The sequence below is a fragment of the Sciurus carolinensis genome, chromosome 11 (assembly GCF_902686445.1).
Source record: "Sciurus carolinensis chromosome 11, mSciCar1.2, whole genome shotgun sequence".
NCBI lineage: Eukaryota > Metazoa > Chordata > Mammalia > Rodentia > Sciuridae > Sciurus > Sciurus carolinensis.
In genome coordinates this window covers 65,973,868-65,997,726 of record NC_062223.1, presented here as the reverse complement: position 1 = coordinate 65,997,726, position 23,859 = coordinate 65,973,868, and the positions used below count along the sequence as shown (strand labels likewise).

The 23,859-nt window shown below is 45.4% G+C and overlaps 1 protein-coding gene across 8 annotated transcripts in view; it reads right to left on the bottom strand.

Annotated features, from left to right (window-relative positions):
* Positions 1 to 23,859, bottom strand: part of Irag1 (inositol 1,4,5-triphosphate receptor associated 1) — a 110,684-nt gene that overhangs the window by 74,981 nt on the left and 11,844 nt on the right. The gene's annotated exons all lie outside the window — the stretch shown is intronic.

Below are 23,859 nucleotides of genomic sequence, written 5' to 3'. Positions count from 1 at the left end.
TACAGGCTTTGTGGGCTATAGGTTCCCAGAGAGAGTCCACACCCGCAGACCAGGGCCAGGCCACTGGAGAAGAGGCTGAACCAGCTCCTGGAGGAGGCCGGGGGGTGCTCATCTGTGCAGGGGGCAGGGAGGAAGTGCACCAAGCCAGGTGAAGTAGTCATGAGGCCCGTCGCTTTCCTGGACCTCCTTTTTCCTTACGGCCCTTATCTCAGGCCCGCGGAGACAATACTGTGCCCATTGCCTTGGGGAGGCTATCGCAGCAGGAGATGCAGAAGCAGCCCAGCCCCACCTTCTAGGTCTCAAAAGGATAGGGAAAGGGCTTAAGACACAGAGAAAAGATTTGGGAGAAAACATCCCAAATAAAGGCAAGTCTCTCTCCCCAGGACTAGTGTAGGATTGTGGGGTGAGGGAGACAGAGAGGTGGACATGCAGTGACACCGCAGACAGGGATGTTCCCAGAAGGGACCTGCTTCCCTGGGGAGGTGGGAAAACCCCAAGCTGAACCAAGTGACCTTGTATCCCATTTCCCAGACAGAGCCTTAGGGAGAAGCCCCCAGCAAGAGGAAGTGGCCACTTGGTAAGTCTAGTCAGAGCTCTAGACATCCTCACAGGGTCCTCATGTCCCAGGGGTGGGGGACAGCACCATCATTTCTGTGGACCCAGGAGTGGCGTTGCCAGACCCCAAGTGCCTTGAGAAGGATGATTCAGCAGACCAAGGACTGCTAGGCAGGTGAGGGGCCCATTGTCAAATCAGGACAGATGACTTTGTCCTTGTCCTGGTGCCTGGTTCTTAGGAAGCCCTTGGAATTTAGATGCCTTCTGGAGAACGAGGGGCCTTGAGGAAGGCCTGAAATGTCTGAGATCCAGGTCCTCTGCCCCTGGAGAAACCGTCAAGCCCGGGTCAGTCTTCCCTTCCTCCCTCCCTCCCCCTCCCCTGGCCATGACAGGAAATAAGCCAAAACATCTCCCCAGGTTTCCTTTCCAGCTTGTTCACTTCAGCAATTCTTTTTTTAAAAATAAGTCCACTTGAAAACATTTTTTTCTTCTTGGAAATATGTGCAATTGCTCAATCGGAGGCAGTTCAAAGGCGCCGGGAACAGCAGAAAAGTATCTGAGCCTCCCATTTAACTCCAAGCAAAAATAAATCTTGCCCAGTTCTCTTTGTTCCAGGCCATCCGTCCAGCAGCCTCTTCCCTGAGTCATTCACTGCATGGTGACATGAGTCATCATCTCTGGGGTCAAGGACCACATGGTATTCCTGGATCTGTGAGACCCATAAAGGGCAGGCCCCAAGGGGTCACCACAAAGAAATGGAGGCTGGGGATCGGCTCCTAGGTCTGGGCTCCATTCTGCCTCCCCACGTCCGTGACCTTGTGATACCCTGAGCCTGGCGGAGAGGTAGACGGGTTTCTAGACCTTTCTACCTTGCACTTTGGAGGAGCCTCCCCAGTGGGGTGCAGTAGCCTGCTTGTACAGTTCACAAGGGCTGAAGGTAAAGTTTCCAAGGTAAAGTTTCCAACTCTTGGAAACTAAGTTGGTTGTTAAACACATTAATAAAAATGGAATCACTCAGACTTATGACTAAATAAATTGCCTCGAAAACAAAGAAACAAACATACAACCACTTTCTGCTCATTTTCCTGGCTTTTACTATGATCTATGTTCTTGAGATGGCTGTAGAGGGGACAAGTGTGTGGAGGGGACATGTGACTGTAGAGGGGACACTGCCTATCTCTTAGCTCCATCATCAGTGATGTCCACTTTGCAGCTAGAGAATGGTCATAAATGGAAGTAATGACATACAGAAGGAGAAAATGCTACGCATTGGAGAAGCTGGCTGTTAAACATGGCCAGCACACCATACAGCCAGCACGCCCAGACTCCCTGCTTCGCTCCTGCCAGGGTACAAAAGGAGTGCAGAACACCACCCTGCCACAGCATTGTCATGGAGATTTGATGCCAGTTTCCTTCTGACAACTCTTCCCACGTGTAATATGGACCCTCCCAAGGGAACCCTTTGCTTCTTGCCCTCCCCAGCCCACTCCCTGGGTGCTCTGAGTATGGCACCCAAGCTAGAAACCCAGGGTCATCATGATGCCTCCATCTCCATCCCTCTCCAAGCCCTGCCAATCCCAATTCAGAGATATCTCCGACTGCTTCCCTTCTTCCATCCTGTCATTCCTGCCAGGGCTCTGTGTGACCCAAGTCACTGCAATAGCTTTGTGGGTCCCCTTATCTCTGGTCTGGCTCCTTCCAACCACCCTCCACAATGACACCAGAGCAGTCTCACTAAAGCATAAATGTATTTGTCCTTCCCTTTCCTAAAATTTTTAAGTGTTGGACCAGTCTGAGCAAACCCCAACCTGTCTGCATCTTAATCTCCTCTTTCAGCCTTCACACACCTTGTGCTCCAACCACAACAGACTGACAGCCAACCTCCAGATATGCCCTGCTTTTTAAAATACCCTTTGCAAATATCCTCTTCCCCACGCCTGGGTTGCTTTCTACCCACTTTCTCTACCTACTCATCGTTCAAGACCCAGTTCAAATATACCCTCCTTCATAAACCCATTCCTTCACCTTGCTCCAGAAAATGTTATTCCCATCCTGTATTTTTTTTTTCCTTTTGCTTCTGGGACCCCACAAACTTGGTGACTTACAACCACACAAATTTTATTCTCTTACAGTTTGGGAGGTCAGAAGTCTAAACTCAGTCTGAGAGAGCTAAAATCCAAGTGTTAGCCAGGCTGTGTTCCTCCTGAAGCTCAAGAGGAAAATCTGTCTCCTTGCCTTTTCCAGCTGCTAGAGACTGCCACATGCCCCAGTTAGTGACCCCTTTCCCCACCTTCTCAGCCAGCAAAGGAACTGGCATCTTCTCTCCCTGTCCTTCACCTTCACCTTCTCATGTCCTTCTCTGAGTTTGACCTTCCATCTCCTTTGTCTAAGGACTCCTGTGATTAGCCTGAGTCCACCCAGATAGCCCAGGATAATTTCTCCATCTAAGCATTCTCAGTTTAATTGTATTTGCAAAGTCCCTTTTGTCATTTAAGGTAAATATCCATAGATCCCCAATGTAAACTTCTGGGAGGAGGGGTGTATTACTCCACCTACTGGACTCTTCTCTCAGAGTACTTTAAACAGCACTCTCTCAAACACTTTGACAACAGGAACTGTGCTTACTCACATTTTTATGAACATCCTTATAAATATTCATATTTTCATGACCTATGTCCATTTCAGGGTCAAAAATAGAATTACCCCTCACTAAATATTTATCTAATTAGTAATGAATGACAGCATGTCTCTAATAAACAGATAAGAAGACTTTGCTTTAATTGTCAACCGACTTCTGTGAAAATAAGATTCATGCAGAAGTAACACACTCAAGTCCTTTCAGGGCCCGGAGGCACAATGAATGGCAGAGCTACCATGAGAGATGGGGACAGTGGTGGACAGAGAGTGCAGGTGCCTTTTAACTGGGGCAGCTACCATTCTGTTTGGAGGTCAAGAAGAAACACCATCTTTTGTTAACCAGATCTCCTAATTTTCTAAGGAAAGAACAAGCACTAGGTGTTAAAAGTAATATCACCCACTTTATAAATGTTAAAGCTAACATAAAAATTTAGAGGAACAACAACAACAATAACAACAAAAAAATTTAGAAAAACATCATGAAGGCCAAACAGGTCTCCAGGGAATTCCTTTAATTTTTTTATACCCTAAAATATGTTCCTCTGGGCCTTCTTTGCTAATGAATCTAATTTAAATCAAGTAGGTTCAACTGTGAGCTATCACTGGCAGGCCAGTGAGCTAAGCAGAGACCTGCCCTTCCTAAAGATTGATGATTCCCCATTCTGCCCACACGACTCCTGCTCTCTGGGTGGTCTGTGACTGGGAGGGTCTCTCTTTGTGTCTGGTCCCTAGAAAAGGCACCTGAGGAGATGTCCTTTTGCCTGTGTCCGCCCCATTCCTTCATGAGAGACGGAGAATTCTCCAAGCAAAGTACCTCTCCACTCACTCCAGTGGTCATGTCTATGCAAATGTCATCCTTCTGAAGGCAGCCTGGGAGAGAGAGCAAACTAAGGCACCGAGAGAACAGCAGGGATTGGGAGTGGAACAGACCAGGCTCCCTCAGGGCTCTGTCTCTTTCAGCTCAGTGACCCTTGACAAAGCAATGAACTTCTCAGGGCTCAGTCTCCTTTTGTCAAATGGGGATCAGATACTCTCTAAAAAGATTGCTCTGGGGCTTAAATAAGATAAAGCCCATGAAGATGCAGAGTGGACACTTAGGAAGGGTTCCTTTACTTGTCTCTGAGACAGAGAACACTGGAAACACAGTCACCTTCACTTTAGCAACAGAGACTTCAGTTATAACCTGGGTATCTCCTTCCCATGCACTTCTTAGGTTTGGCTTTCTGATTTTCCAACCCACAGCAATATGAAGGGGCAATAAGAAGAGGCAAGTGACCATGACCAAGGAAGTGGCAGCACCCCAAAGAGCAGATACAGTGCTCAGCACAGGTGAGCTTCTTTTTCCACTCCTTCCTGGTCACAGAGCCCACGCCTGGATTACAGCCCAGCTCACAGGTTAGGCAGGAATGAAGTAAGGCTCCCACTCTGGCTGCTTGGAACACACTAGACAATAAGTTCCCTTTCGGAATGTTTTCATGCAAAATGACTAAAATGTGTAAAGGTTTGATGCTATACAAATAGTTGGGGTTTTTTACCCCACAATATACTAGTAGGAGAAGAAAACTGATCGGCATGATTCTACTTTCACTTAAAAATCACATATCATTTCATGTATATACACTGTATGTGAAGAGTGTGTGTGTGTGTGTGTGTGTGTGTGTGTCCAAAAGGTCAAAACCCAAATGTTAAGAATGGTAATCTTGGGCTGGGGATATAGCTTAGTTGGTAGAGTGCCTGCCTTGCAAGCATCAAGGCCCTGGGTTCAATCCCCAGCGCCGCAAAAAAAAAAAAAAAAAAAAAAAAAAGGAATAAAGGAATGATAATCTTCAAGTGAATAAACTCAATTTAACATCTTTAAAATATTTATATCTCTGTATTTTCCACAATGATCGTGCCTTATTTGCATACTATATAATGGAATTGTGAAAGGGAAAAAAGATGGTCTCTTTGGTGTCCCGAAAAATGACTTAAAGTGAACAGTTGATCATGGGCTACTGCAGTACACCAGGGGTCTTCATTTCAGCACATGCTGCTTGAGGCTCTGAGCCTTTCAGGGGAGTTTCCTCTCTGGAGTTCCCTGGGCCAACTCTGTCTTAGTCAGTTCCCCTAGGAAACCTGCCCATATGTCCCCCTCTGATGCCCCTCTTCTGGGTCCCACAGTCTCTGTCACTTGGTTCGGTGATCGTTTGTTCAGTGGACCAGCGGTTCTCAATGGTGTTTGCCACCCAGTCCTTCTAAAGTATATAAAAAATGTCTATCAACCACCAGAGGCCTAAAACTCCAGGGTGGTGCAAAGGGGGCACAGTCCTCCCGCTAACTCTGCTGAGCTCCCCCAGCTGGGGAACACTCTCCCCGCCACCTCCTCCCTTTCCTTCTTCTCAACCATGCTTCATTGAAGAATCATGCCAGGGGTGGGCTCCAGGATGGCGGAACCAGTGGATAGTCTACCTCCAAGGGTTTCTTGAACCGATGAATGACTAGATGAAAAAAGAAATAAATAAAAGAGCTCTCACATACTTCCCAAAACAGAGAAGTTAAGAATTCCAAACCTGGTTTTTGAGGGTGCCTGGGGAGCCAAGAGGCCCTTCCAGGGCTGATTCCACTTGTAGCCCCATCACGGCCTGTTGTTCCTCACACAGGAAGTGGGGAGGAGCTATGGTTTGAATGTGAGGTGTCGCCCCAAATCTCACATGTGAGACAATGCAGGAAGATTCAGAGGAGAAATGATTGGGTTGTGAGAGTCTTAACCCAATCAGTGAATTAATCCTCTGATAGGGATTACTTGAGTGGTTACTGAAGTAGTAGGGTGTGGCTGGAGAAGGTGGGATTGGGATGTGGCTTTGGGGTATATATTTTATATCTGGAGAGTGGAGTTTCTTTCTCTCTGCTTCCTGATCACCATGATGTGAGCTGCTTCCCTCCACCACCTTCTCCCGCCATGATATCCAGCCTCACCTTGAGTCCTGAGGAAAGGAGCGGCCTTCTATGGACTAAGACCTCTGAAACTATAAGCTTCTTCTCCTCTGTACTTATTCTGGTCAGATTATTTAGTCACAGCAGTGAAATAGTTGATAAAACAGGAGGACTTGGTTCTCTTGGAGTGACGTGACCTGAGTCAGCCGGGCTCCTGTGCACACAGGTGGGGCCTTGCTGCCCTGTTCTCATCGAGTTTCCTTAGGTTTACCACTGAGCTTTCCTCCTAGGGATATAACCGGGTTTCCTGTCTTCTCTGCCACACAGATGTGCAAATTGTCCCATCGAATTCCACCAACTAAAACCTCACCAAGAGCAAGGCCTCCTCCTCTGAAACCTCCATGCCTCTGTTCTACCACCCAGGAGTTCTTTGAAATGTGACTTTTAGGACTAACTTATCAGAACTTCCAACTTTAACCTCAACCCCAGCAGGAGGCCACAGGGCAGTCCCTTGGGCCCCTCCAGCTCCACTCAGGAAGCTAGTCACACCCAAGCAGCTGGTGGCACAGGTCAAAGCAGGCAGCACCCTGGTATCTGCTGCCGTGATACTCCTGGAACCAACTCCTTCCTGAGAGAAGTGTGAAGGTTTGCAAGGTAGCCATAGTCTTTGAACCAAACCTGGACACATGGTTCAACTCCTACTCTGAATAAGGGGACAGAATCTGACATTAGGGCATCCTGGCTTTCCATGACCTGGAAACACTCATTCTTGTGAGGTAGACCTCTGAAAATCATTCTGTCTCATTACAAGGAGGCCAGATGCATCATGCCAGCTTGAAGGGTTCCTCCCTCCTGCTTCCCTTCCTCTCCTCCTCTCTTCCCAGTTTTGTTCTAGAAAGTGTCTATCAGGATCTCTCTGCAGGAAATGGTTTAGGAAAGTTAGAAGATAAAGATGACCTCCCTGGTGCCTGCCTACATCATCCATTCACTCAAGAAATGCTTGTTGAGTGTCTGCCATGTGTCAGGTGCTGTGCTATGCACTGGGGCCTTGGAGTGAGGCTCCCAAGGCCGCCTCCTCCAGGAAGCCTTCCCAGATCTCTCCTGGATGTTGTGTACTCTTAGTCAATGATAGAACCACGTGGCTCCCTCCCAAACACCTCCCCACCATCTGCGGAGCAGTTGTTTCTGTTTCTTCCACATTCCTCTGAGAATGCTGACTCTGAAAGTAGAGAGCTTTGTCTTTATCCTCACTGTGGGGACATAGCACAGCTCAAGGGCAAGCCTCAGTACCTTGTGAGTCCTGACTTTGAAAATGTTCACTCTCGGAATTAGACCTCAGTTTTCACTTGGCTTGCTACACACCCAGCACATATCCATAGATGAGCTCTTGGATGCTTTCAGCTCTGAGGAAAATATCATATCTCCATCTTACAGATGAAGAAACTGAGCCTCAGAGAGGCAAAGTGAGTATAGGAAACAGAGTCAGGATTAAATCTGGATCTTCTGTTCCCCAAATGGGATCTTCACTCTCTCCCTCTAGAGGGCTCATTCTGTTCTTCTCTAAACACAGCAGAGACAGAATAAGGTATTGGGAGGCACTTCCTGATGGGCATCTAGATCATTCTAGATCGCAGCCCTACCTCAGAGTCACCCCAGGTGAGGTGCAGCCCCTCTCTGAGGAACTGCAAATCCTTCCACTCCATTCCCTGGGGTCACAGGAAGCAGCTGGGATCCTTTAAGGCAGAGAAGTGAGCACTTTCCAGGCAGAGTGGAGCACCTCCAGGTTCAGTGCTGCCCTGTTCATCGCCATGCTGGGGATCCCAGTTCTCAGAAGCCATGGAATTGGGTCCAATAACTTAGGTCTGGCCTGGTGTCTGGTTTAACCTGTGCTCCAGCAAACCAAAGACAAGACTGGACAGGGTCTTCGGGAGGATGAAGAACAGACGGCGACACTATCTGCCACATGGGATGAGTTCTCCACCACGATGGACTCAGACTCCTCAGTTCTACAGTCCAGGTTGACCTAAGCTGCCTGCCACTTTCTTCCCAACAAGTTTGGGGTCACTCTTGCCTATTAAGAATAATCATGCAGACAAAAGTGAGGCAGCTGGCAACCCCAGGACCAGAGGTAGCCTTTAGACATCTTTGCCTCACATTCCCCCTCTTACAGTGATTGACTAGAGAGCGAGCAAGTGAGTTGGCCGCAGTCAATGAGATACAATAAGACTTTGTTGGGCATCCTGGGAAAAAGAGTCTTACTCTTAACTGCAGATCCTGAACTTAAAAGGGTGACACCAGAATCACTCTTGTAATGGTGAAGAACTTGTCTAAGGATGAAATGAAGCACAGTTAAGAACCAAAAAGAAACTGAGGATGCCTTTAAGGCCCTGATCAAGCTATGCCTGAAATCTCTGGGCTTTGAGGTTTTGAGAACAAATCACTACCCACCCCCCACTTTTCCTTCACTACAAAAAGAGCGCATTTTGTCTCTTTTGACACTTATGATAATTTCACTTGGTACAAACAGCCTAGCCTTTATAAAGCTGACTGTACCAGGTCTTGCAGAGCACCAAAGACTTTTCTGTCTTCTCTGCTATGTTGCTTACATGAAAGTTTAAGCTGGAAAACTAAGATCCAGAACAAGTGAGCTTGTCCTGAGCTATTCCCTAACTAAAATATGACCACGCCCCTGTCCTCAGAACCTGCTCTTCCTCCTGCATCCCTGCTCCCATTGATGAGTCCAGCATCCTTCAGAAACCCCAGTCCAAACCACTGGATCTCAGGGTGCTTCCCCTTCCCCATGCTACACACATCCATCTAAACGCTTGGTCCCAGAGGAGGGACTGGGTTTGACTAACCTCTGTGTTCCTGCCTAAAAAATAGTTTGGAGGACAGCAAGGCATGTTCATGAGTCAATTCTCAACTTCCAAGTGATTTTCAAACATCACTGATTCTTGGGGCTGACTCTCCACCTATCCTCAGCTCAGAGTAAGTGAGATGGGGCTGAGGATTCACCCTCCCCACGAAAGCAGCCCTGAGGTGAGACGCAGGCCAGGACGGGCTTTGGAAACAGGCTCAAAGTCTCTGCTTGGACCCCTGGTGAGGAGTCCAGCATGTAGGGCAGGAAGGAAGCCCAAGCCTTGCCCACCAAGCCCAGTGGTGGGGTGGGGGTAGCTGCGGATCTTGGCCAGTGTCTTTGCTTCTCCAGTAGATCCTGAGTGGAACTGTGGGATGGCAGCTGTGTGCACATGAAGCCATATACTCAAGTAAAACCGAGATGTTCCCTTGGTCATTCAGATCTACGCGCAGTGTGGCAGGATTTGAGTTTTTAGACACAAGTTAAACACAGACTATGGTAAACCAGAAATGAGACCAGGAGAAGTGGAGGCAGGGGCCTGGAAAGGACCCTCCCAACAGGGGCCTCTGGAACATATATTTCAGCATCCTGCTACTCAAATGGGTGCGGGTGACTGTGGCTGCTTCTTGATAGGAGACAGAAAGGAGCCGCAGAGAATGTCCCTCTGGGGGACCTGCTTCTCCCCAGTGGAGAGATGGGGAGGGTGTGGGAGTAATTCCAAGGCGTCACAGGAGAGGACAGATATTTGTCAGCCAGCTGTCCTACCTGACTCTTTCATTCCTTTTTCCTATGGAGTCCTTACATCAGCCCTGTACAGTACCATAATTCACATCTTAACAGGCCGCAAAACTGAACTTCAGAAAGGTGAAGGAAACTACTCCAGGCGTCATGATTACTAGGTATGTACTATACACAGGGTTCAAGCTCAGAGTAGTCTGACTTCAATCCCAGGAACTGCTCAGTAGTTCATGATGAGGCCTCTGGAGCAACAGAGAACCAAACATCATCACCAACAACCTCAGTGATAACCACCACCCCCAAGAAGCATTGATGAAGGAGCAGAAGAGGGTCATGTGGCAGAGCCTTCACCAATTCACCAGGGAAAAGGTACTGTCCTCGACCATCAGAGGCTGCAGATTTGTTCTTTTAAGCTGCAGATTGTTTGACGTGCACTAGCTCTACTTCAGTTAACTGTTTGGTCAACAGCACAGAATCCATCCTGGGGGTTAAGCTGAGTCATATCACAAAGCTTTCCCTTGTCTCCATAAAGTCTGAGTTATGAGAGGTGAGAGCCAGTTACGGTCTTGAGATGCCTCAGCAGTTCTGCAGTGGCCAACAGGGTGGAGAGGGCAGACAGGCAGGCGAGCAAATCCCCTTCCTGGCTGGGTGTCAGCCCTGGGGAGCACAAGCACTGGAAAGTTACCGATGCTCAGCAGGACAACGTCCCTGATGTCTCTGTGGACTGACCTGGAAGCTTCCATCCCTCAGGATGGCCTGTGGGCTCTGTACACTGGCCCAGTCCTCCTGCTTTCCTACGTCCATGGTTGATCTTTCTAAATTATTAAATGACTTTTCCCCCCATTAACAATAGGGATAGAATTAGGAGAAATATAAATATTTGTAATGTGACCAGGGATGGTTGTAGAACAGAAGTTTAAGAAAAAGACAGCAAATCTGGGGGCATCTTGGATCCAAAAGGCCTGGGACACTGTTTTCTTGGCCTTGCCTCTGGAGCCCCTTCCTCTGATCCCTCCTTCTGGAGCCTCTGCATGGGGCCTTTTATCGGGTTGGCAGAGTTTGGGAAAAGCAAAGCCCCCCGCGGGGCCTGCCCCTGGAAGTGCTGACTGGGATATGGCCAGCAGGTTTTGAGCTTGGGGCAGGCACCTGGAGCAACTTGGCTCTGCCAGCCTTGGGGCAGGACTGGCAGGCCAAGGTAGTCCAGGAGCCCCAGGACAGGAGACAGGGGACAGCACAGGTGGTGTTGGGCCTGCACCAGTGCTTTCTTGATACCTCTTGCTGCCTCAGGTACCCCCAATTCCCTCCTCATCAAAATCTAGCCATCCTGCAGCCTCTTTCCTCTGATAGAGTAGCTGATAATTAACCAGAAAAAAGACCCAGGGGAGGACTGGTTCTTCTAATAAAGTAACCAGTCTTTCACGCAGACGTGCAACTGAGGTCATATTTTCTTCTGGTTAAAACATTTCAGTGGCTTCCCGTGCACTGACTCTCAAATCTGACTGCTTACTAGAATTATCTGAAATGTTTGATAAAATGCACTTTCCTGGACTCTTCCAAGATCTACTGAATTGGAATATGGGAATGGGGCCCAGGAATCTGTCTGTCTGATAGCCCTTGAGGAGGCCAGAACTGGAGAACCCTTGGTCCACAGGTGAAGTCCAGGTTCACTTACATGCATATGAGACTCCTTACTGTCTACATATGAGCAAACCTCTCTTGTTTATCCTCCAACCACTAGCAACAAAGTATCCCACACCGCAGCATCACCTAGTGCCCCAGTTTCCAGAATCTTCCATGTCCTGTCAAACCTCAGTTCCATTCCTGCCTAAAAGGCCATTTTCCCATTCCTGTCTCCATGGAAGGCTGTACTCGTTCTTCAAGAGCCACTTTCCGATCCTCACCAGATACATCCCTTCTGTCCCATTTCCTTTCAGCATTTAAAATAGTTCAGTTGGGAACATATACCTAAACCTTTTACATGTTACTTCCTAGCTCTGTGACTTTGGCTCTTGAATCTCAATACTCTCACAAATTGTAAAGAAAAATAAGAATGTAAAGTATATTTATGCAGTGACTAATGAGGGTCTAGCGCAGAGTAACTATTGGAATGGTAGCTTTTATTATTCTTCTTATTCTCATATTATGATGACATTCCTCTAACCCAGAGTTCAAAGAATGACCTCTGAGCCAAATATGAATGAATGACTGACTGTTTTTGTAAATAAATTCTTATTGGAATATAGCCACAGCCATTTATTTGTGTATTACATGTGACTTTTTCATACTGAAGGGAAGTTAAGCAGTTAAGGCGCATACTATCTAACCCACAAAACCACAATATTCTCTATCTCTATTACTCAGACAGGTTTGCCAATCCCACTCTAATATATTGCAATTATTTGTTTTCAGGTTGATCTCCACTTGACTGACAGCAACTCAAGGGTCTTCACAGCAAATTTGTACTCATTCTTCAAAAGCCAGTGTTTTTCACCTTTGTTCCCTTAACACTTGATGTACAATTAGGGGTTTGCAAATGTTGAACTGAAGCAAATAATTCTTCACCCTAGTTTAAATGCATGTCTCCAGAAAGCCCCTAAAGCAAGTCTTCCTGGAGGGCTAGGGCTGAAGAAATTGGGAAAACAAAGGACAAATGGTAATTAAAAGGAAGCATTTGTGGATCATGGGGCAAAAAGGGGTTAATGTGGTGAGGATCATGAAATGGCTCTTGAAGAATGAGTAAGCCTTCCATGGAGACGGGTGGGGGAAATGACCTTCTAGGCAGGAGTAGAACTGAGGTTTGATAGCACATGGAAGATTCTGGAAACTGGGGCACTCGATGATGCTGGGATATGGGATACTTTGGTGCTAGTGGCTGGAAAATAAATAAGAGTAGTTGGCAGGTTCAGAGTAGAGAGTCTCACATGAGTGTCAATGAACCTGGACTCCATCCGTGGACCTCCTCCTGCTCTGGCCTCCCCTGAAAGCTGTGAGCCAGGCAGATTCCTAGGCCCCATTCACCATGGATCATGGAGTCTTGGCTCTGAGCCTGCCTCCTGCCCTGGGGAAGAAGAAAAGTTGGTCTCAGTGCATTAGAGTCTCATTGTCTCCCACTACCCAACCCCAGGAACCCAGGCCTTGCAGGTGAAGTATTTTCCCTGATGGATATGGGACCAAACAAACAAACAAACAAACAAAACTTTTAGGAAATTATCTTTTCAATGGTTAGTGTATTCCCATTTTCTAAGAGGGCATACATGGATGGTCCAAATGGTTTAATGATCCCTATAAACCTTACAGTGGTGGTTTGATCTACCCATTTCTAATAAATGAACTGATAGATAGTTCTCCTCTGGAGATTTATGTTTGTTTAGCTTCACCTACCCATAAATTCATATTTTCTGAGCAAAACTCCTTATAGGAAGAGAACTAGGATTTCAAAACAATGAGACCATTTCTACGTGAGATGGTTATGAAACCACTCTGTGACATTGGCTAGTCACACCCCTCTCTGAGCCTCGCTTCTAGCTTCTGTACAATGACTTTCAGACTTTTGATTCCCTGAAGTGCTGGTCAAAGGACTGGTCTCCTCTAGCTCCTGGTGACTGCAGGCAGTGGTCTGACAACAAACAGCTTGGTAGAGATTCTTGCCTCTCCGGTGCCTCTGCACTGTGGTCATATACTGCAGCCCGCCCCAGAAATGTGGCGATTCCTTCCTATGGTCCTTCCTTGAGGCTTAAAGAAGATACTTTAGTCTGAAGCAGATCCTCAGAAGATGAGGAAATCACTGATGTGGAAAACTTTGAGCTGCATGAAATGCAAACACTGAGCTCTCCCCTGAGGCTGAATGAGAAGCCATGGATGGAGGGAGGTCAAAGCCCATTTTTTTGTTCTGCCTCCAGGAGTCAGTAGCCTTCTGCCTTTTCAGAAGCACCCCCTCCCCCACCTTACCCTCCACCCTCTTGCAGAAACCCCCACAGGCCCGAATCCTGAGCCTGCAAAGTCCTGGTTATCTGGGGGCAAATCAGTTTTACCATAGATTGAACTGGCTTTTATCGATTTCCTTGGGGGTGATTTATAACTGCCTGTTTCCTAAAAGGGCTTGTGGCCATATGTCAATAAAAACACTTGGAGGCCAAGAGACATTAAAAATCATGGTTGGAAGAGGGAGCAGAGGAAAAAGGGAAATAACACCACGCTAAGGTGGGATGACTCCTGAGCTCTAGAACTGGAGGGGAATCTGGAGTCTCAGTTCTGCTGACAACCAATTGAGATCAGCAGCATTTGCTTTTGACTTCTACAAGAATTGCAGAGCAAGAATACTTGCATCTTTAACCCCCGGAACTGACCCTTAGCTCAAAAGAGAAAAATTGGAGTGAGAGTTTGCATTTCTGAACTTCACAGTTCCCATCACAGAAGCACAAGTGTGTCCCCAGGCTGTTTACGCAACAGGATCTGGGGTGATTTTGCTTTGGTTTTTAAAGCAGGCAGTATAAATAGAGTCTCCAGCTGTCACGTGCATGTTCGAATCTGAAGGCTGGTCATCAGCTCTCCCTGATGTGGCATTAGAGTAGACCCTGACTTCAAAGAGCTCCAGGAAAATGCAAAACCAAAAGCAGACTGAGGATCCTTTAGCTCAGGGACAAGAGCAGTGGCTACAGGTCACTCTTGTTGGGCAGTTATGGTGAATGTGTTATTTAATAAATTCTGCAACTAATCAGAGCTCAGATCTCAGAGGAACACTAGAAGATTTTTGTTGTGAGTTGAAGTTTGCTTCTTCTACTCTAATTCTTACGTTGAAACCCTAACTCTCAGTGCTTTAGAATATGACTATATTTGAAGATAGGGCCTTTAAATAGATGATTAAGTTAAAACAAGGTCATTAGAATGATCACTGACTACTGTCTTTTAAGAAGAGAAAAATTAGATGCCCAGAGATGCCAGGGATGTACTCACAGAGAAAAGACCATGTGAAGACACAGCAAGAAGGTGGCCATTGATAAGCCCAGGAGAGAGCCTCAGGAATAATCACACCTGCTGACATTTTGACCTTGGGCTTCTCCAAAAGTATTAGAAAATAAATTCCTATTGCTTAAACCACTTGGTCTATGGTGTTTGCTATGACAGTTCTAGCAAATCTATATAGCTATAGATAGAATTTCTCAGCCATATCAAATGAAAATTATAGTCTGTTTCAAGCACCTAATCTTTGAAATTGAGATCAATGAATTTTGGAGAATAACTGCTTTAGTGTTTTTCCAGGCTAACAACAAAGCTCTTTAGGCTTTTTCCAAATAGACAGAATGCTCTAGACTACGCCCCAAGAACTTTACCTTGAAGAAGTAAAACTATCTCTTTTGGCAGATGATAGGATGATAGAATCCACCCAAAAACTATAACTAATAAACAAGTTCAGTAAGGTTGTAGGATACAAAATTAATAAGCAAAAATCAATTATATTTCTATATACTAGCAATGAACAATCTGAAAATAAAATTAAGAAAACAGTTCCATCCAAACAGCATTGAAAAGCCTAAACTACTTAGGAATATACTCAACAAAATATATACAAAAATTATACTGTGAAAGCTACAGAAATGCAGAAAGAAAGTCAAGAAGACCTAAATACATGGAATGTCATTCTGTGTTCAGAAGACTCAATACTGCTGAGATGGCAATACTCTCCAAATTGATCTATAGATTCAACATGATCCCAATTAAAATCTGAGCTTCCTTTTTTTGTTTGTTTGTTTGAAATTTTTTTGGCAAAAAATGGCAAGTAGAATTTTCTGATTTCAAATGGAAATATAAGGGACCAAGAATAACTAAAAAAAAAAAAAAAAAAAAAAAGGACAAACGGATGATTTGTATCTCCCAATTTCAAAACTTACTATAAAAATACAGTGATATAGTAACATATTACTATAGTAATAGATCAATAGAACAGAGTTGAGAGTCCATAAATAAATGCTTTCATGTATAATCAATAGATTTCAACAAGGGTGTCAAGATAATTCTGTGAGAAGAGAAGAGCCTTTTCAATAGATGGTTCTGGAACAACTAAATTTTTAGATCCAAAAGGATAAAGTTGGATCCCTTCCAATGCCATTCACAAATATTTACTTCAAATAGATCAAACATGCTAATGGAAGAGCCAAAACTATAAACATTTTTGTAGAAAAGCATATGAGTAAATCTTTGTGTCTTTGGGTTAGATGATGCCTTCTTAGATACAAAATCATAGCATAGGCAGCAAAAGAAAAAGTACATAAGTCAGACTTCATCAAAATAAAAAAAACTTGCACTGCAAAAGATATTATCAAGCAAGTGAAAAGATAACCCAACTAATAGGAAAAAATATTTTCAAAAAGTACATTTAGTAAGGGACCAACATCTAGAATAAAGAGCTTAACAACTAAGTAATAAAAAGACAACTCAATTTAAAGATGAGTGCAAGATTTGAACAGTCTTATTACCAAAGAACGCATAGGAATGGTTAAAAGCACATGAGAAGATGCTCCACATCAGTAGCCATGAAGGAAGTATAAGTAGAAACAAAGACCATCCATTAGGGTGGCTAAAATTTAAAAACCTGATTATAAGTGTCAACAAGGAAATGGAGAAACTAGAACCCTTATCTATTGCTGATAGAAATGTAAAATGGTGCAGCCACCTTAGAAAACAGTTTGCTAGTAATTCAAAAGATTAAATGGTTACCACATGATCCACTGATTCTCCTAGGTATATACCCAAGACAAAAGAAAATACATGATCACATAATGACACATATAAAGTGTGCACAGCAACATTTTTCATGATGGAAAAAAAAGTGGATGCAAACTAAATGTCCATCAAGTAATTAATAGCTGAACAAAATGTGGTATATCCCTACAGTGGAATTACAAAGTCATAAAAAGGAATGCAGTATTGCTAAGGTATGAACCTCAAAATGAATGAAAAGATGAAATTTATGCCAAGTAAAAGAAGCCAGTCACAAAAGACCATGTGTTGCATGATTCCATCTACATGAAATGTCCAGAATAGAGAAGTCTACAGAAACAGAAAGCAAGTCGGCGCCTGCTTAGGGTTGGAGGGATGGGAGTATGAGGATGGCTATCAATAACTCGAGGTTTCTGTTTGCGTGATGAATATGTTTTAGATAGTTATGATAGCTGCACAAACCTCCAAATATACTAAAAACCAGTGGATTCTACACTTTAAATTGGTGAGATGTACCATATATAAATTACATCTTAATAAGCTTTTTTTTTTTTACCTTTATGTTATTTATTTGTTTTTATATGGTGCTAAGAATCGAACCCAGTGTCTCACACATCATTCTAGGCAGGTGCTCTACCACTAAGCCATAATGCAGCCTTTAATAAAGCTTGTTTGAGGGGCGGTACCAGCGATTGAACTCAGGCTTTTTAAAAAATAAATAAAGCTTCCAGCAGAGAGAGAGAGAAAGAGAGAGAGAGAGAAGGAAGTTAGGATTCCTCCTTACCACATTGTCACTGGGTACTGTTTTCTCAAACAAAGAAGGTGAAAATTATACTAGATGATTTCTAAGTTTCTTTACATTTCTGAAATCTCTGAGTATACATAATGCAAGAGAACAGATGAGGAAAAGATTTGGAGTTTGTGTCTAGGATAGAGTCACGAGGGGGAGAAGGGAAGGAGGAGAAGACAAGAAAAAGACTAAAGGAACTAGTAAGTAATGAAAGGACAAGGGACACAGGCTCAGAGAGACAGACACGTGGACTCAAGGACACAACACTTCACTGGAAAAGAAAGACAAACTACGTGGTGCAGATCAATTATCCTTTCTCGCATTTAGCAACTATTTACTGACCACCTACAAAATGTGCACAGGAGTAAACCTGGCTGATGAGGCTGCTCAGCTCAGAGGTAAGAGATGCAGCAGTGACAGGTATGTACAGGCGTGTACAGTGCTAGCCGCCACACAGCAGTTCAGGACGTTGCAGCGGCACACACACACACACAGATGCAGCACTCCCCAAACCAAAGTCATTTTTGTGGGGTGCACCATTGCTCATCTGAGGCATTTAGAATTCTGCCAGCAAAGACATTCAAGTCGATGTCGTGTTTTCACAGGTATGGGTAAAAATGGGGATGGCATCCTGCAGTTCTCACCCCGGAGTGTCTACAGAATGAGGCTCAAAGACAGGATTCATCCCACAATCTGGAGATTCCCAGTGCGCTTTCTTCTTCATCAGTGAGCACTCGACTGGAAACAGAGGAATGTGACCTATCGCAAGCACACCAGTGCTCCTCCTCTGGGCTTTCAGCTGGAAAATTCCCAGAACACATTCTGTTCCCTGTTCCTCTCATCCCCTCCAGATGTAGCCCAGAAAGGACATCACATGTTGCCCCCTTTTCTCTGCCTTGTGGATCCTCTACTGCTGACGGGCACGTGAAAGGGAATTTCAGCTCAGAAGTAACTCGGCTTCCCTCACGGTGCCTGCTCCCTGCCAATTCAACCAACTCTGAGAAGTCCAAGGAAGTTTCTGAATATTTCTTACTCTGGTCCCTCTTCCAACTGCAGACTTAGAGTCCAAGATGAACGATAACCTGAAATTGCCTGGAATCCCATCCTAACATGGCAGTTCACCCCCTGCATATAAGCTAGGGAAGGATTCTCTTTGGAGCAGTTGATGGAGGGTACCTTGGGCACTGGGACCAGCATATGTATAAGAAATGCACAGCGACCTGGGTGGGGACGGTCTGGACCCTGGCCTGCAGGGTCTGGGAAGGCTGTAGCCCTGCTGGGCTGGGAAACAGCCCTTGGGCTCCTGAAGGTCTCCCTGGCTGCCCACCATTTGGAGCAGTAGTGAATTAATGTGATTCAGGCTCCAAAAATAGTAGTCAGAGCATCTAAAATTGCTTTCCATCGTGGGCTGGGCCTGTCCCCTGGGAATGCTAGCATTTCTAAGACATCCCTGTTTACCCAGTGTGCCTGTGTCAGACCTCCACTTCCATCTGGGCCACCATGGTGCTCTCTTGGTTCTGTTTGCTCCTGCCTGGTCCTTCTCTACTCTGCATCACGTGCACTGCTTCTCAAATGGGAAATTCTTGAGATTTATGCCTGCCGCCTGTTATTACCAAGTCAGAGGCCTTTAACCTAGCACATGATTTAGAAGGGCAGAAACAGGCCCTTGGAGAAGTGGCCTGGGTGGCTCTGTCACTGAGTTGTGACTTAATTCCTAGAAATTAGGAAAAAATAAAGATTGGAGAAGTAGAGTCACCTGGGGAAACCCTGAGCCTCTGACCTGCTCAGGATGCCAAAGGGAGCCATTGCCCCAGGTTCTGGTCTTTCTCTGATAAATTACTCTGGGATCCCTGGATCTTTGCTCTCGAAGAAGACATATCACTCCACACACGCCTCAGAGCCTCTGTTCATGATGTGCTCTGTGTGCAGAATGTCCTTTCCTCCCCGCGACTAACCAGTGCCCTTTGCCCTCTTGTATAGTGCCTTCCTAAGGGTGGGGAAGTTGAGACATCCCTGAGTTCATCTGCAGTGAATACTTTTGAGGAGACACCTTTGTTCAGGGCATACTCGGAGATTCACACTCCCCCTCCTCCCCATCCCCCAAGGTTGCCTTGCCCACAGGGCAGGAGAGATGCAGAAGAGCATCCCTCTACCTCTTGGGAAACTGACCCCCAATTTTCTAACAATGAAGTGCTTGGGATTTATATCCCCAGTGTGGGTTTTCTGATTTAAATGCAGTTGGGGTGTCTCTAGCCTAAAGAAAAGTGATTTGACCATGTGTGTCAGCTCTCATTTTCTTAGCTGTGTCCCTCGTATTGCAACTCATTGGCCTTACTTTGCCTCCTTAAGAGATGCCAGTAGCACAGGATAGAAAGTTCTGGATGTGAGGAGCAAGGGGAGGGGCAAGCTAATCTATGCCTGTTTGCTCCATTGTAAAATGGACGTAACAGTCTCTATTTCAGGTGGGCTGAGAGGAGGAATCAAATGTGTAAACTGCTTGGCATAGAGCTGGTGCATTGTGGGGACTGCTGCAGCTTTTGCCCATCTGGTTTCCAGTCTGCCTCCTGGTATCCGTAGCATCTTCAACATTCTTGTGCTTGGACAGAGGCAGCTGGCCTACTGTGGGAGTGCCCACTGACACAGGACTGGTCCATCAGCACACCCCAGACCCCCCATTCAGATTAATTAAGGATGAGCATGTCACTCAGAGCAATTCAACAAATCAACAAATGCAATTTGGTCAATTTGGTAACTTTTGTTGGAAATTTTGGGGCACTTCTTGCTGCAAGGATCTGAAATTATCCTAGAGTTCTCAACTATCAGAAAATTCTGATAATTTTCTCATAAAATTTGCATTTGTTTCTAGTTCGTGCAAACAAGAATCCTGGCTAATGCGTAGTTCAATAGAGGTGCTTTACCTTCCCCACTCCTGCTGTCCTGGGGGGGCCCTCCTTAACCCCACAGAGATGAAACCACAGCTCAACTCCTTGTCCTCCTTCTTTTGTTCCTCAGTTCATCTTCTATCACACTGCTTGCTCTCAAACATTGACTTAGAGGACTCCTTGATTCCCCACTGCCTAGACAAGTCCTGACTCCCTCAGCTTCACCTGCAAAGTCACCATCTAGGCAGATTCCTGACTGCCTACACATCAAGTCCTGACTTCCTCAGCTTCACCTGCAATGCCTGCCACAATCTGATCCTAACTGCCCCAAGAGTTTCTCTCCCATGACCGTGCCCGTCAGCTCCACACACCCTGAGCCCCATTTATACAGACCTTCTCCCATTCTGAAACACTCCCTCCATGTTCTCATGCCTGGCCCTTTTCCTGAAAGACCTTACGCCTCTTTCTTACCTACCTACTCAACTCTCTTCTAGAGGATTTTGCAGATGACCCCAGAGCAAAAAAAGTGCCTCCCTGTCTTGAACTTTCTCCTTTACATACAGTGCCACTCGGTCTGTCCTATGTGAGGGTTGTTTATATGCATCTTGAGAAGCATGTCTAACTCAGTTCCAGATTCCCTTGGGGACTTTGCACTAGGTTTGCCCACATAGTCCCTTGGTGAATCTGTTGGCACAGTCCTTAACTTCTAGCTGACAAACTCTACATCCCCCACTCCATTCCCTTAACCACACTCAAGCAGTGGAAGCTACCACTTTGGTTTATATTTTCTCTTTACCAGGAAACTTCTTTGTAAAATTATGACAAAATACACATGACACAGAACTTATAACTTCAACCTTTTTAATATGTACAATCCAGCAGCACTGAGACTACTCACAATGTTGTGCACCTATCACCACAATCCAGTTCCAGAACCTTCTCATCAGCCCAAATAGAAACCTCAGGCCCAGTAAGCATACACTCTCCCTTCTCCTGGCACCCAGTACCTGGCAACCTCTGCTTTCTTTGTATATATCAATTGAACTGTTCTGGATAGTTCATGTAAATAAAGTCATGCAAAATGTGATTTTGTTTGTGTGTCTGGCTTCTTTCATTTAGATAATGTTTTTCCATTTTCTTTGCACATTGGAGCAGAACTTCATTCCTTTTTATAGATGAATAACATTCTGCTGTGTGGATATGGAGATACCACATTTTGCCTATCCATTCATCAGGGGTTAGACATTTGAGTCCTTTCCACCTTTTAGCTATTGTGAATAATGTTGCTGTAAACATTATTATACAAGTTTTTGTTTGACCATATTTCCAATTATTTGGGATATATACCTAGGAGTGGGGTTATCACATGGAAATTCTGTTAACCAGGAAGTTGCTTATTCTTGTGATCTCCAGTTCTCACCAACATGCTGGGTTCACTTAGCTAACTTCACCTGGGAGGGTCCAAGGGAGCTATTTCATCTTAATTGCCATCCCTCCTGGTACACCTTAAAGGATGCTCCTGGTCTTCGACACTAACCTCTTGCTGTTTAGAGTTTTCCGTGGCCCAAGATACTTCACAACCAGTACTAAATTTACTCCAACAACAGCCCTGCAGGTCATACTATTATGTCTGTTTTCCGAAACAGAGGCTGAGATTCAGTGGAGTGAAGCGACTTGGCAAGGTCTCACAGCCATTAGAGGTCCAACCAAGATTGATATCCCAACCTGTGCCCTTTCCACAGTACCACAGGGGCCTTCTCTCTATTTGCCTCTCTGTTCAAGGTCATTTGAAAATGACCACCTTTGGAAATTTATTCTAGGATCCACCATTACTTAGAAATGGATCTTGCTGCTGAATGTTTTCTCTGATAAAAGGATGATGATACATAACGGGGGGTGGTTAGAGGTTGGCGGGGCGGGGCAAGAGGAGAATGGAGGAACTTTGGATGGTGTAGAGGAAAATGGGGCAGGAGGTGTTGCGGGGAAGGAAAGATAGTGGGCTGAGACAGACAGTATTACCCTATGCATATGTATGATTACATGACTGGTGTGAATCTACATTGTATACAACCATAGAAATGAAAAACTGTACCCCACTTGTGTACAATGAATCAAAATGCAGTCTGTAAAAATAAAAATTTTTAAAAAATTTAATGCTAAAAAAAAAAGAAAGAAAAATGGCCCTTACTGGATGACTGGTCAAGACTTCTGTATATACTCTGTTAGCACCTCATTTAGAATCAAAATGTTTTTCCTGGGGCAGATTCTGCCAAAGTAAAGACACTTTTGCCTTTGGGGAGTCTTCTGTTACTTTCTGGAATCCTGGGGTAAGCTTTTCTTTTGATGTCGGTAGAAAGGGAAATCTAAATGTTTCCCCTAAGTTCAACTTCAACTCTGAATTTCCTCCCATTCTTTCATTCATCACAAGAGTGTTCCCTTTCCCTTCTTAGGAGGAAACTATCCCTTGGACCAAGGAGACCCTTGACCTCTTTGGAGTTGAAAAAAGGCACAAAAACCTGACATGGTGGAGCTGTGTCCAGCATGCCCATTGGAGGTTTCTGATCCTTGTCTCCCCTCAACCTGGGACCAGGAGATTGTAAAGAATAAGATAAGCAAAAGAGACAACATTCCCACTCAGCAAAGGCACACTGTGTGCCTGATACTTCAGATACATTTACTCAATCCCCTCACTTTCCTACGAGGTAGATGTTATTTTGCAAATAGGGAAACTGAGGCTCAATGAGAAGCTATATCTTCTCCAAAGTAACAGAACTGATGGATAGCTAAGTGGGGACTGAAAACCATCAGAGCCCATGCTTTCTCCACTCCAGCCCACAGTCTGACACACAGGGAGAAGCTTTCTGGGCTGACCTCACCCACTTAGATACTCCTTGGCAGTTTGGCAAGGGGGGGGGGGACTCCCTAGATGCTGTGAGACCCACCCTACATCCACTCAAGCACAAATGCCCCAGTTAGCTTTTGTCAAAGCACGTTCTATACAACCCTAGTTCTGGTGATGTTGTTAAGAGCCATAAAAAGAAAGGTTGTGTATGTCACTGCATTTGGAGATATCACTGTGAGGCAGGGTTCTGCCCTGCAGGACATCTCAGAGCCTTTAAGAAGGAAATGTGCAATACAAATCTCCAGGAAGGAGCAACAAGATACAATGTTTTCCAACCTTATTTGACCAGACATGTTTTTTCAAGGAGTAGACAACATGGAGATTAGTCTGGGGTGCCCTAAACCCTTTAGGGTTGGAGGACATCAAGAGGTGAGAAGGCAGAGTGGTCATAGCTTGGAGTCACATGACTAATTCTAGATAATAGTCCATGTGACCTCTGAGTGGAAACCCTGAGGCTGGTGCCTCCTGCATCCCTCTTCTCTGCAGAGATAGCTCTGAAGGCCACGTGTTTTATAGAAAAACTGAAATATTAGCTAGGAGGGGAATTAGCTCCTTCCCCTGGATCTCACTTTTCCCCTGGGGTTGGGGGAACAGGGACAGCACTGGCTGGGGAAGGGGAGAGAAGGGTTAAGGGAGACAGGAAGTCTTGGCATTTATATAGCCGTTTAATGATGGCCATGTCTCCCATATAGGACTCTCTATCATGAAACTTCTTGCTATAATTTTGGGGAGCAGTCTGTGTCCTGTGATTCAGGCATTCCCGGTAGTCCAGGGCCAGTGCATAGGCAGTGCATCCCCAGCTATAGGGTGCAGATGGTCAGCTGGGGTCTGGTTAAGGTGCAGGGTGTGATGCAGTAGGTCTGAGGCA